The following is a 13,031-nucleotide window of genomic DNA, read 5'->3' on the forward strand; positions in this document are numbered from 1 at the left end:
TACAAGGATGCGTTCATCATGTTTTATCATACTATACTTGTCGACATTTATGCATTCGCAATATCTTATGTCATATGCATGCATTTAGGATCGACCGAGGAGATAGCATTGCTGGAATTCAATGAAGAAGAGGAAGGGGACATTGCAGGGGATTCCTCAAGCCATAGCTCCTGAAGAAGAGGAGCAAAATCTAGAAGAGCTTCCAGAGTGCCCTGATCACCGTGCTACTTCTTTTCTGAAAGGCAAGCCCCGGAGCATTCTAAGTCTCCCATTGTTTTACAAAATATCACTTGAGTCCTTTATGTTTGATGCATTAGGTTATAAGAGTTGATTGGAACCACTTGATGCATATAATTTCCTTGTCCATAAATACACCTTTAACCCTGTGTAGGTCTAGGATTGAACATATGCTTAGCCATGCTTAGACCGGTAGAAGTCGGGTGATTTCTTGTCATCTACGAGATATAGGTGGATACCGAAGCACGGTTGGCTATATTTGCTATCGTGGAAAAGAACCATGGGGTAATGTAAATCGAGGCCGGGCGGAGTCTATGCGTAGGTTGACTCATATGATTCTGTCTGTGTCGATTAAGGACCGTACCGTTGTTGGCACTTTTGACAAGATTAAACGCATGCCTATCACTTAGCTGGCCGGATAACTCATTCTGACCACGAAGCCGAGTAGCTCAACTCAAGCTGGGCCCCGCTCTATCAAAGTGCGCACTCTGGACGGTAGTAAGGATGTGCGGGAAGCCAGACGTGAGCCCAAGGGCAGGGTAGTCCTGATCGTCCTGGCAGCTGGTCATCCCTGATTGTGCGGTGCTAGGCGAACCCACGAAAATGTTGACCTGAGTTGTGTCAAAGGTGACCTAAGGCTACCGTGGCTGGTACACCTGGGTTTATGTTAGGAATAAATTCCCAGTTGGTTGAAATCGATTCAAATTGCCGTCTCTCCCGGATAGTGAGAAACTTCGCTAGCCCCAACATCGTAGTAATTGTATTATGGAATGTGATGGTTCGAATAAAGATGGAATTACTACACCGGCTATGGTTACTACTATATGCTCTTAAAATGATATACCACATGTTTGGCACAAGATAGTTTCTAATCTAGAGATAAATAGCTATAATTAACTTGATGACCGAAGTATAATTGTATAATTGAGTTAATCGCTTTTTTATGCAAAATGTTGTCAAGCTACCTCCACTTATAAAGCCTTGCATTATCCTTGGAGTCAATTTATTTCTGGTTTATGACGGGTAAGTCTAGTTGAGTACCTTCTCATACTTAGGGTTTTATTCCCATTGTTGCAGATGGCACCGTATTTCATGGATATTGCAAGAGTTGCTTCTATCCTGCTATGGATGAGGAGTAAGCCTCAGGCAGGCGTCTTTATTAATCCCTCTATATGCTTTTGTGGACTATGATCATATGTTGGCACTGTATTAAACTATGTTGACAAATGCTACTTTTGAACTTAATTTGCTTCCGTATCTATCAAACTTGGTTTGTAATAACTTTGTTTCATACTCCGATGATGGAAATGTATCTATGAACTTTATGCAATATGTGATATGTATGTTGAATCATGTACGATCTTGGTTGTTTGTGGATCATTTATCGAGACCCGTCATGGTACTCGACAGACTACCGGGTTTATATGGGCTCAAGTATGACAGTACGACCGCTTGTGGGCTGCCATTGTACTTGTGCTCTTATAAATTGGTCGGTTCTGTGACACATGCCATCCTCAGGAGACCCTGCTACACCAAATTCATGGAAATCCCCAGTTATGCCTAACTCAAGCTCAAAATGCCAGGCCCCCTCGATGTCATCACTGTCGCGGGCAGCTTTCAAGATGCATACGAGTGTGAGAGGCTGGCTGTAGAATAGGCCCAACGGCACCTGATTCTGGATGAGTCAAAACTTGCTTATGAGGAAAAATAGGAGGCAGGCTCAGGAATGCCCCAATGCTCGCCCCGATCCCCTAGAGCACTAGCTCACGCCAGAAACCCCGGCCAGTGTTTTACCTCCCGATTCTATGATTTTCGCTTCGCCGGCTACACCAGTGCCCTCAAAAAACCCAACTTGCCCAAAGAAGCAAAGCCAGAAGAGGAGGACCCCATGACCGGGGCCTAGAGCACAAACGGTGCACGCTGCAATAAACCTTGGGTCAACCCCGAGTAGAGGAGAGACAAAGACAACCAGGCAAACTCTGCCAGTGCCGTCAATATGCACTAATCGTTGCCTTCCCCCCTTTAAAAAATACGGTTGCCATGCATGAACGGATTTTACGCCTTAGATAGCTAAGGAAAGACTTTCTCAAAGAATGGCTTAGGGGCTACGTCCTAAATGCTACGCATGTTACCTCCCAAGTGAAGCCATACTAACCAATCGACACTCATGCTCAGGGGCATTGTACTGACATGGCAACGCCAAGGGAGTTGTAGTGATATGTGTGGTCTCAGCACTCAGACATGTTATACTAACCTACCCGAGTGCTCAGGGGCTACTACCTCAATCATACAACTACTAGTCTGCAAAGCAAAATTTTATTCAGATAACATTTTACACAAAAGCAAACCAATAGGACTTAGCCTCAATGAGGAGTGTCCTTGATGACTTGCTCTACATTTACAACCGCCGCAATGGCATTGGCGATGACACCAAAATCGGCTACTAGCCGCCTGACGTCGACATCCTTAGGCACCTCTGCCTCGACGGGAACCTGAGCTCCATTGTATGCAGATTCACCTCCAGCTGAAGACGAAGCTAGGCGGTGGCTAGGGCCGCTGTGGCCCCAAGGCGAACACCATGTGACATCACTGCCCTGATTCATGCTAGGAGGCTGAGAGCCTACTCATGGAGGCTTGATCTTGTCGGCTGCACTAGATCGATGGTGGCCCTCATCGCCCCTTCCAACACCACGCAACAGTTGCTATTAATTCGCTCCATGGTGGAACCGCCACATGCCTAGTCAGCTGACTCGTCATGTAGACGAGTCACGTCCACCAATCTGCCAGCCAGCTCCTCGGTGGCCCGACAAAGATCCACTGCTTAAGCCTAGAGAGTGCTTAGCTGCTCCTGCACCGCTGAAAAATGCGTAGATTCAAAGCCAAGACAAGAAAAATTCCGCAAAGGAAACAAACAAGTTCAACTCACTGGTAAGCTTAGCGTGGGCTGCCATGATGGCAGCCCTAGCGTCGGCTGCCTCTCCGTCTGAGGCACCGAGCATGGTCTTGGCCACCAGAAGGCACACCTTCAGCCGTTCCACCTCCCGACACCCGTCTCGGAGGGATTGCCCAGCCATGTCTAGCTCCTCCCTCATGGTATGGACATGGTGCTCGCCTTCTCTGGCCTCCTCATTGTTAGAGGAGGAAGGCAAACCTGGTGGTGGCGCGACCTATGTTGTCGGGGGACGTGACAGCGATAGGGCCTCCTAGACGGTGGCCGACCATGGCATCGAGCGCGCCGACGAGAAACCACTGCATCAAGAAACGTATCAGGTCCTTTCCCAACAAAGTGAACAATAGATCTATCCTTACCCAAACCCCATCAAGCCTAGGTAGAAGGCCTGAGCAGAGGGAGGCACACCCCTCTTGGCATATCCCTCCTTAGGCTCCTCCTGCTGGCGCTTCTCTCCGGCCATGGAGGGAAGGCAAGATCTGACGACGACAGAAGATGTTATGAGCAAAGGAAGGTGAGCGTGCAAAGGCTACTATGCAGATGTACTAACCCTCCTCCTCTATTCCTCTATTTTATAGGCAGGGGATGTGCACGGTCGATGGAATTCAGTAGTCTCCACAGGCGAAAGGAGGAGTTAAGGCCCAGCTATGCCCCCATGATCTCTAAGAGGCATGGCTTTTGAGATAGACATGTGGGGAGATGAGCCACCAAAACTGATGCTTCCGCTTCATAGAGAAGAAACCCATCCACGTAACCATGGAGGCTGTGGGACCAAAAGGTCTAAAATCCATCACCCGAGCTAGTGTAGGCGAGTGAGACGACACTCAGATCGAGTACTCGGTCTGGCTCACCCCCTCAGTAGGTGTAAGCGTAGTGATTCATTTGCTACCAACCTTGCCCCTCTAGAGTCAGGGGGTATTTAGGAGCGTCACCAGTCTGATCCTAAACATTTGACACTCGGTGTCACATAAATCACCCAATATCTGGATGAGCTCGAAGTACCTTATTTTAGCGGATGTGTGCCCCTTTGGGGAAACCAGAAAACTGGTTGTCCCATGGAGATAACCAAAGTACGAGCTCCTAGAATCTAGAAAAAGAGTTTTATGACTTGCCCCCACTGGTCAGGCTTTGTCCTATCGCTTCCTTTTAGTGATAGCGGACGTTCACTCATTCTACCCATTACCAGCTCAAAGAGTGATAAACGCAACTATCGACAGCTGCTCATGCGTTCGTTACTCACCCACAGTAGTGCCTGGCCCGAGACACTGTTATATTGGCCATAGGGCTCCAAGACCATGTTCTCACTCTTCCACTAATGAGGCTCACGAAAATTCAAATCATGTTACTTCATGGGTCTCGAAGAAAAATGTGATGCCCTTAGTGCTCGTTAACAAACGACCTACAATAGGTCACCCTAAAAATCAACTGGCTTAGTGACGCGCGAGGGATGGAGGTGCACCTACCCCTCCTCATTATTGTTTTATGGCTAGGACTTAATGATATGCAACCACTATTTACACACCAGAATACGTCGGGAACCAACTTCTCGAGTACAGCGGTATTTTTACCCTAGCATGGCATCTATGATTTCCTAGAGGCTACGCCTCTGGTTATTGGGTACACCACCCGAACACGATGTTAACAATGTTCCGAGGGCTACGCCTAGGAAACTACGTTTCCTGATATGGGGTGTACCACCTGAGCCAAGCACATACAGATGCTAGGGAACAATGTTCCATGATGTACGGTGTACCACCATCTCACTCGATGCTTGAAGAAGATTCTCGCTACCCGAGAAATGCTCTTAGCACTCGAGCGGCAACATACTGGCTCCCCAATACTTGGGAATATCCAAGTGCACTGCTCAGAGCTTCGGCACCCGAAGATGCTTACTGTGTACTCACAGTACGTAGAACTTATAAGGGAGACTACAACGTCCCGAGGGTTTGAAGCTACATGCTAGCTTATCATTAAGTCCTACGGGGGCTACTGTCATAGATATGGGCAAGAGGTACCTACACTGCCCGTATATATGACCACCACCAAGCTATCGACCCAGCAGGCATCAAGGAGGAGGCCCACAAGGGCTAACGCGGTCGACCAATGTGGAGATCAAGGCAAACCAAGATGGACGTATCTGGACGATAGCTAGGATCAATCTGTTGTAACAAACTAGGAACACAATCTGTTAGCCCAATCGCCCTCCCTATAACCCTACCTCTCCTACCTATATAAAGGAGGGTAGGGACCTTGGGCATGGGATCCATCTTTCACCTATTCCATCTATCCTCATAGCTAGGAGCAACATTCTTTGTAATTGAGCATACGAATACAAGAGCAGCCGCACCACTGGACTAGGGTTTAGCGCGCACTATGCTCCCAAATTAGTATAAATCCTTGTGTCTCATGTGCTACCATCTGATTCCATCTACGCGATCACATTGCTGGATATTGTCAGAGCAAAACAATCCGACAATAAGACACTACACTAACTTCTATTGGGCCTCTTCAAGAAGGAGTTGGCCCATATACCATATGGGCTTCCCCCAAAAGTAGCCTCTCAACTACTAGGTCATATGGTCGATACTACATGACCTAGTAGATGCTCATACAAGAAGAGGCACAATAGAACTCAAAGCCTGGTTGCGAAGATTGCCCTTCGCAACCTACACATATGTGCCTCACTAAAAACTCCATCCCAAAAATCTTGTGGGAAAAAAGAGCATGAAGAAAAGAGCATGTGCATGACTCTAACATATACATGTTCTAATTCCTAATGCTTCTAGCTCCAAGTGCATTGATCTTTGGGACGTCTTCATCTTTCGGGTTTGGCTCCTTCTATTGCTTCTATAACATGGTTCATCAGCTTCGCTCGGCAAGCAGGTCTTCATCTCTAGGACCGTCTCGATGCACGGGTCTTTGTCTCCAAGGCCTTCACCTCCGGTATCTTCTCGGCACACTGGTCTTCGTCTCTGAGCTGAGGCGTTCTTGATGCATGAGCCTTTGTCTTCAGGCTTTCACGTCAGGAGCTTCACTTGATGATGCGTCTTCTCTTCAGAAATGGATGTAGTTGTCATGGTTGGAGTAGTCAAAGTAGTTGTGGCCGAAGGTTGCTACGAGGCCTCCAAATCTTCACTCACGAGCATCGGGAAAAAGACTTCACGCCCCAGAGTGGTTGGTCCTCTAGTGTGCTCCCCTAGCCCCTCTTGGCCGACGCTCGTGATCGAATCCTCAGTCACGCTTGGTGTAGTCCACATAGTCGTACTAGTGAAAGTAGGTGTTCAGGCCGAAGTTGTCGATGAGCCCCTTCAAAGAAAATATGCTACTTCATAAGATAAATGTTCGATAATGAAACTTTATCTAAATATATCAATGTGGGTCTTATTTTGAAGGATTTATTTTAAGAAGCACAATGATGTAATCGAATTTAATTTGGATGCTTAGTCTCTAAACTATGTATTTTTAAAATTTCAAAACCATTCACCAAATGTTGACATTAGCAAATTTGGATTCTATTTCATAGACATGTAGGTAGTCGAGTGTGGGTGACCACATAGCTAAAGGCAAGTTCTATTTTGTAATCTTTTGTTCGATCAACATGCAAGGTGGGAACTAGTCGACACAGTGCAAGGTGCCGACCGATTGGTCCATATGAGCCCCCCATGCACATAGGGGAGCACTTGAGTGTGGGAACCGCCTGACCGGCCAGGGTTACGTGGCATTTAGAAGAAGACGGTTTGTAGCGGTTATTTTACTAGCGTATTGTTTTCCATCTAGCGCTCCCTGGTTAACGCTGATTTATTAAGGTTTTGAGCCCTATGAAGCTAGCACATGGAGAACTTATCCACTGACATTCCAAGGTCGGTTTGGGTTAGGTGGAACATGGGGAGGACATTTGGGAAGCTTCGACTTGACTTCTACTCTATCTACAAATAACTTTTTTTATCCACCCCCAAGATACCTCCTTGGAAGCTTCAACTTGACTCCTACTTTACCTATGAATATTTTTGTATCAAGGAAGCATCTTCATTCCTCCCAAGACACCTCCTTGAGAAGCTTCAACTTGTCCATGTAGGAATATTTCTTGTTATCAAGGAAACATCTTTATTTCCCCCAAGACACCTCCTTGGAAGTTTTAACTTTACTCCTACTCCATGTAGGAATATTCTCTAGCATCAAGGAAGCATCTCCACCCTCCCAAGACACATCCTATCACAATAAATAGTCCATTAATCTCTCTCTTAAACACACAAAAAGGCAAAGATAATGGCTCTGTTTGCTTGAGCTTATAAGCCAGAATTAGCCCTACTTTTTTAGCTATAGAACAATATTTTTCTCTCACAACAAATCAGCCTATAAATCAGCCACAACAGCAATAAGTCCTACCGAACAGAGCCTAGAATAGTGAATGTTTGCTGTACTATTATCATATTTAGAAAAATAGAAAGAGGGACCATGTGAGAGTGCGGAGAAGTCAAGGCTATCAGCTTCTCCACTACTCTATAGCTCGATGAATGCATCTCTGCTTGGAGTAATATCCGGTAACTTTGTCCTCTCTATTTAATTAAGCATTCAATTAATATTTAAGTTGTTTACTGGTTCCTCGTCCACTACCTAGTTTATGCTTTGATTGGATGCCTTGCTTCGTTGATGAGTAAGATAGTAATCGATAAATGTAGACGTGGTACCTAGGCTAGAGATTACCTACCTAGGCTAGAGATTACCTTGGTGTCTAGGCTAGATGTGACCAGTAGTGATATATTATCACCAAAGATTCTAATAGAACCAGCCAGTAAATATATGGTTGACAAAAACTGTTTCGGTAATAATCATAAACTATTTTTAAGTAAGGTAAAATTTATTAAAAACAATGTTTTTGAACAAAAGTAAATTCGTTTACCTCCGGAGAGTCCGAAATTTCACCAGCAATTTAAATCCTGTGTAAACTGAATGCCCAATGCACTGTAAAATTATTCGTCCTCCGGATGATGCTGATCATGCCCAATGCACCCGACTGTCCCCTGACATACCCTATAATATTAATATGCTATCCAAACCGCACCTTGTTCGCCATTTCTAATTGTTCAACACCTAAACCATTTTCGCCCAATATATATGTATATCCTCTGAGGTACGTAGTAACTAGTAACACAACTTCAGTTTCAGGAAACAGGACCACAGGTTACTGTTTTTGGACAGGCAATCACTTGCTCACCATGGCCAAAAACTACGGCGAGCTCTACAACATCCTCGGCTGGGGCGAGCCCTACTTCACGGTGAACTCCCTGGGACACCTCTGCGCCAAGCCCCATGGCCGCGAGACGACGCCGGGGCAGGAGATCGACGTGGACTCCGTCATCCAAAAGGTCTTAGCGGGCAGCACCAACGACGGCAAGGAAGTCCAGTTCCCGATGATCCTCCGCTTCCCCGATGTGATCAAGGTCCGCCTCGACTCTCTCCACGCCGCGTTCAAGGATGCCGTCCACAGCACCGGGTACAAGAACAGGTACCATGGCGTGTACCCGATGAAGGTGAACCAGAACAGGACATCATCCAGGACCTCGTCAGGTTCGGCTACGACGAGAGCTACGGGGTCGAGGCAGCCTCCAAGCCGGAACTGCTCATCGCCATGGGCTGCCTCACCAAGGCCAAACCAGCAGCCTACTTGGTGTGCAATGGCTACAAGGATGCGGATTTCATCTCGCTTGCGCTGTCGGCGCATGCCATGGGCCTCAACCAAGGTTTTCATTTTTGGAAATTAAAATTTATCAGGGTCACAGATAAAGAGGACAAACAGGATATATTAGAAATATCAGACCAAATTCAAATAAAATTTAATTTGAATTTAAGTAAATTTAAACAAAATTTGTACAAAAAAGATAGATATTTTCTTATCGGCATCTACGGATAAAAAGGATATATTGAAAATATCAGGAGATTTCGGCCGAAAAAGAAAACCATGGCCTCAACTGCAGAGCGCCATAGGCCTCGTGATGGAGATGGAGGAGGAGCTCGACATCGTCGTCGAGCAGAGCGCCAAGCTGGGTATCGAGCCGGTCATCGGCATTCGGGCCAAGCTTCTCACCAAGATACCTGGCCACTTCGGCTCGACGGCCGGCAAGCGCGGCAAGTTCGGCCTGCTGGAGGAGAAGATCTACGACGTGGCCGAGAGGCTCAAGAAGATGGGCAAGCTGCACTAGCTCACGATGCTCCACTTCCACATCGGCTCCATGATCCCGAAGACGGAGATGGTGTACAAGGCGGTCAGCGAGGCCGCCGGCATCTACTGCAACCTGGTGAACAAGTACGGCGCGCCGATGACCATGCTGGACTGCGGCGGCGGGCTCAGGGTGGACTACGACGGGACCCGGTCGGGCGCCTCCGACATGTCGGTGGCGACGTGGCGTACGGGCTGGAGGAGTACGCGTCCAGCGTCGTGCTTGTAACACCCCAGGTGTTTGCCTTCCACATTTGCACTTGCATTTCATGAACATGAGCATCATTCATCCATTCATAAGCTTATATCACATGAAACATGATTTCAAAACATTGCAACATGTTGCATATTTCATGTGTGTTGTTTCTTTTATGAAATGCACAGTGTACAACACTTAAGCGCAACTTGTGCAACTCACTTTAGTGAAACAAAGCTAGTTAATACCATGCAACAAGGTCATGAAACATGTGAAACATGACTATGAAACAAGTGTAACATTTCATGTGTTTTTCATTGTTTCAGTACATACAATGCTTGATTCTGTGTGACCAATGTGTGGTGTGACTAAAAATTCTCTTAAACAACTTAGTGACACCTAGAATATCATTTGGAACATTGTTCATATTGATCATGTTGCCTAAATAGGATTTCAAAAAGTGGTTTGACTTGTTTTGACCCCTAAACCCTTTTGTTTGACTGTTTAAAAAGTGTAGCTTAGGATGTTTGCATGTCTGAGCAACCTAAAGCAAAGTTGTAGCAAATTTTATAAGGAACAAACTTTGTTTAGAAGCCAAGTTATGAAAATGAGCACAACATATTCAAAAAGGACCCACAAGTCAGTATTGAAGGCTGATTCAACACTTGAAAATATTTCTAAGTCCTAAATGCAATTTCAGTTTGATTAAGCCAACTTTGGCTTGATACAACTCGTGATCCATTGAGAATTAGCTGATGATTTCTAAAGCATTGTTGGAGCCCTATCATAGCTCTACAACTTTCATGTACATTGCTTCCACTAATTCGTCACGGTTTAAGAGATCAAACGCTGTCAAATCTTGCTGTCAGGCTGATTGGTTTCACTTAATCGATGCTACAGTGACTTGCCGTCTTCAGAAAACGAGCGTCGCGTGGGTGACACTCGTCGCCGGTCGTCTGACCGCGCTGCCACACGCCACGGCCGTCCTGGCGTTGCTGGCCACGACATGAACCTCCCGCGCACCTGCCCGACAGCTCGCCTGTCCATTTTGCGTTTCCAATCGCCTCCATCGCGCGCAGCAACAGAGCACCACCGCTTCGCCATTGCCGAGCAAGCCGTGCCATCGCCTAGCTTGCTCGCCGCCGCAAAAACGCGACTGCCAGCTCGTCAACAGCTCTGCCGTGTCCTCCTCTACCTCCTCCACCTCTTAGCTGAGCCGATTGAGTCTTGGTAAGGGCACATTGGCCATTTCCCGCCACCGCCGCCATGAGCGTGACCTTCGGAGTTGACGCCGCCGTGGTCGGGGTAGCTAGGAACCCTCCCGTCCTCCTCTCTTTGCTTGGGTAACACCGTAGCGACCCTCTGAAGCTCATACCGAGCTCGGTTAAGGCAGCCATGGCTTGCCGTCGCCGGCACCTCGCGTCGGAGCTCTGTCGTGCCGCCATCACCGGTGACGAGCCACCTCCGCTAGGTCTTAGGTCTCACCGGTAGCACCAATCGGTTCCCCTCATCACGTAGAGCACGTAGGTGGCCTTGGTGTCGCCGGAGTCCTCGCCGTCGGTGAGCTAGACCACCGCCGCGCCATCGAGCGTCGCCTCCCCTGTTCTGTATCACTGACAAGAGGGTCCGGCTGACAGGCAGGTCCCATGCGTTAGTGACTGTTTGTTCAAAAGCTAGTTCAAATTTCCTGTTTTGAATGTTGTTTTGTGAATTTCGTAACTCCAAATGTGTAGATCCAAATGGTGTGATTCAAATTTGGTTAGACTCACAGTGAAGTCTAGTAATTAAGAAAAATATGACATGAGCACATGATGTAGAAATTTTGGATGAATTAAATAGGAACTTGAAATGTGTTTTTAAATGCATGCAAACTTGTTTAAATCATATCTTGAGTTTCTGTGATCCAAAAATTATGAAATTTTGTGGGTAAGCTAGTCTTGCTTAGTAGAAGCTCTGGTTAAAATTTGAGAGTCATTGCATGTATGTTTTTTGAGTTATAGATTTTCCTTTTATCATTGATTGATACTTTTGTGAATTTTTGTAAATTATCTAGGAATCCTATGACCATGAAACTTGGTGGGTAGTATCCTAGTACCTTAAGGATGCTAAGAAAAATATGAAATCTGTTGCTTGACACTTTTCACTAAGGTTTCCTAATTATGTCATTTTAAGCCATTATGTCTTATCATTTTTGTGTAGGCTGTTATACTTGCTCAAATGGTGTGAAATTTTGATGGTAGTCTACTTAGAGCATGTAGTATCTACTGTACTTTTTGTAGATTTAATGGTGCAGTTTTCATATATGTTTACCATTTCCTCTAATTAATTAAATAAATTAAGAAAGGTATTAAAAGAAATGTTTTGGTGATGAACACCCTACTTTTTTGTGTTCTTATGATATGTGTAATAAGTGAGTAGAGTTAGTTTTATTCAATTATGTGTTTACATCATAAGTTAATAATTATTCATTTGCATTATGTCCCTCTAGACAGATCTGGGGAAAGTTCCCCATAATATTTTAGGTTTGCTGTGAATGTGATGAATACAAAAGTTGTAGATAATTTATGTATCTAGCTCCTATCAAAATTTGATAGCATTTGGCCCAGTAGTGTAAGAACTACAGCTATTTAAAGTTAGGTTTCAGTTTTGCCTACTCTCTGTCTTGTGAAGGCAGAGTTCTGTTAATTGAGGAATTCGACCTAGTAAAGATTAGAATCATGCTTTGAGGTTTGAAAATGAATTGTAGAAAATTTCATAAGCTTTCCAAATTGTCTTGTTGCATGTCATTTGGATTTACAAAGCTCCAGTTATGGCCAGTTTACTGTACCACTATATATTCTCCAATTGCTGAAATACAAATACTTGAGTGTATGCTTGTTACAATGTTCTCGTTGATTGTTTAGGGGTTAGCCTAACTTGAGAATATGCTTAGGTGCAGGTGCTAGGTCATTAACTAAAGATGAGCAATTATACATTAGGTTGTATAAACTTGGTAAGTAAAGTGATTTAAATAGGGCTTAAGTTGGAATATGCATACTACAGTGAACATGTGTATTCCCCGAGCATCCCTGACTTCGTTCATGTGCATCCATGATATTTATCTTGCGCATTTATGCAATAGGTGTGCCGGAGGGAGTGACGTTGCTGGAGTTCGAGGGAGCCAACTAGGAGGAGTAGCCCGTGGTGCAGGAAGCCAACGAAGTAGCCGCCGTGGAGGAGTTGCCCGAGTGCCCTGACCACTAGCCTTCCTCTTTCCTAAAAGGCAAGGCCCGGAGCATATTAAGCCTCCCATGTTTTTACAAATACATTGAGTATCTTTTATTCATTGATGATGCATTAAGTATAGCAATTGGTTGGAACCAATTGCTGCATTATATATCCCTCCTTGTCCAGAGATCGCACTGGAATCCTATTTAAGTTAGGAACAGGTT

At 45.5% G+C, this 13,031-nt stretch overlaps 1 pseudogene; it reads left to right on the top strand.

Moving 5' to 3' along the window:
- Nucleotides 1-8,403: 8,403 nt before the first annotated feature.
- Nucleotides 8,404-13,031, top strand: part of LOC136499015 (arginine decarboxylase 2-like) — a 32,646-nt pseudogene continuing 28,018 nt past the window's right edge.

This window comes from Miscanthus floridulus, chromosome 13 (genome assembly GCF_019320115.1).
Source record: "Miscanthus floridulus cultivar M001 chromosome 13, ASM1932011v1, whole genome shotgun sequence".
NCBI classification, from domain to species: Eukaryota; Viridiplantae; Streptophyta; class Magnoliopsida; order Poales; family Poaceae; genus Miscanthus; species Miscanthus floridulus.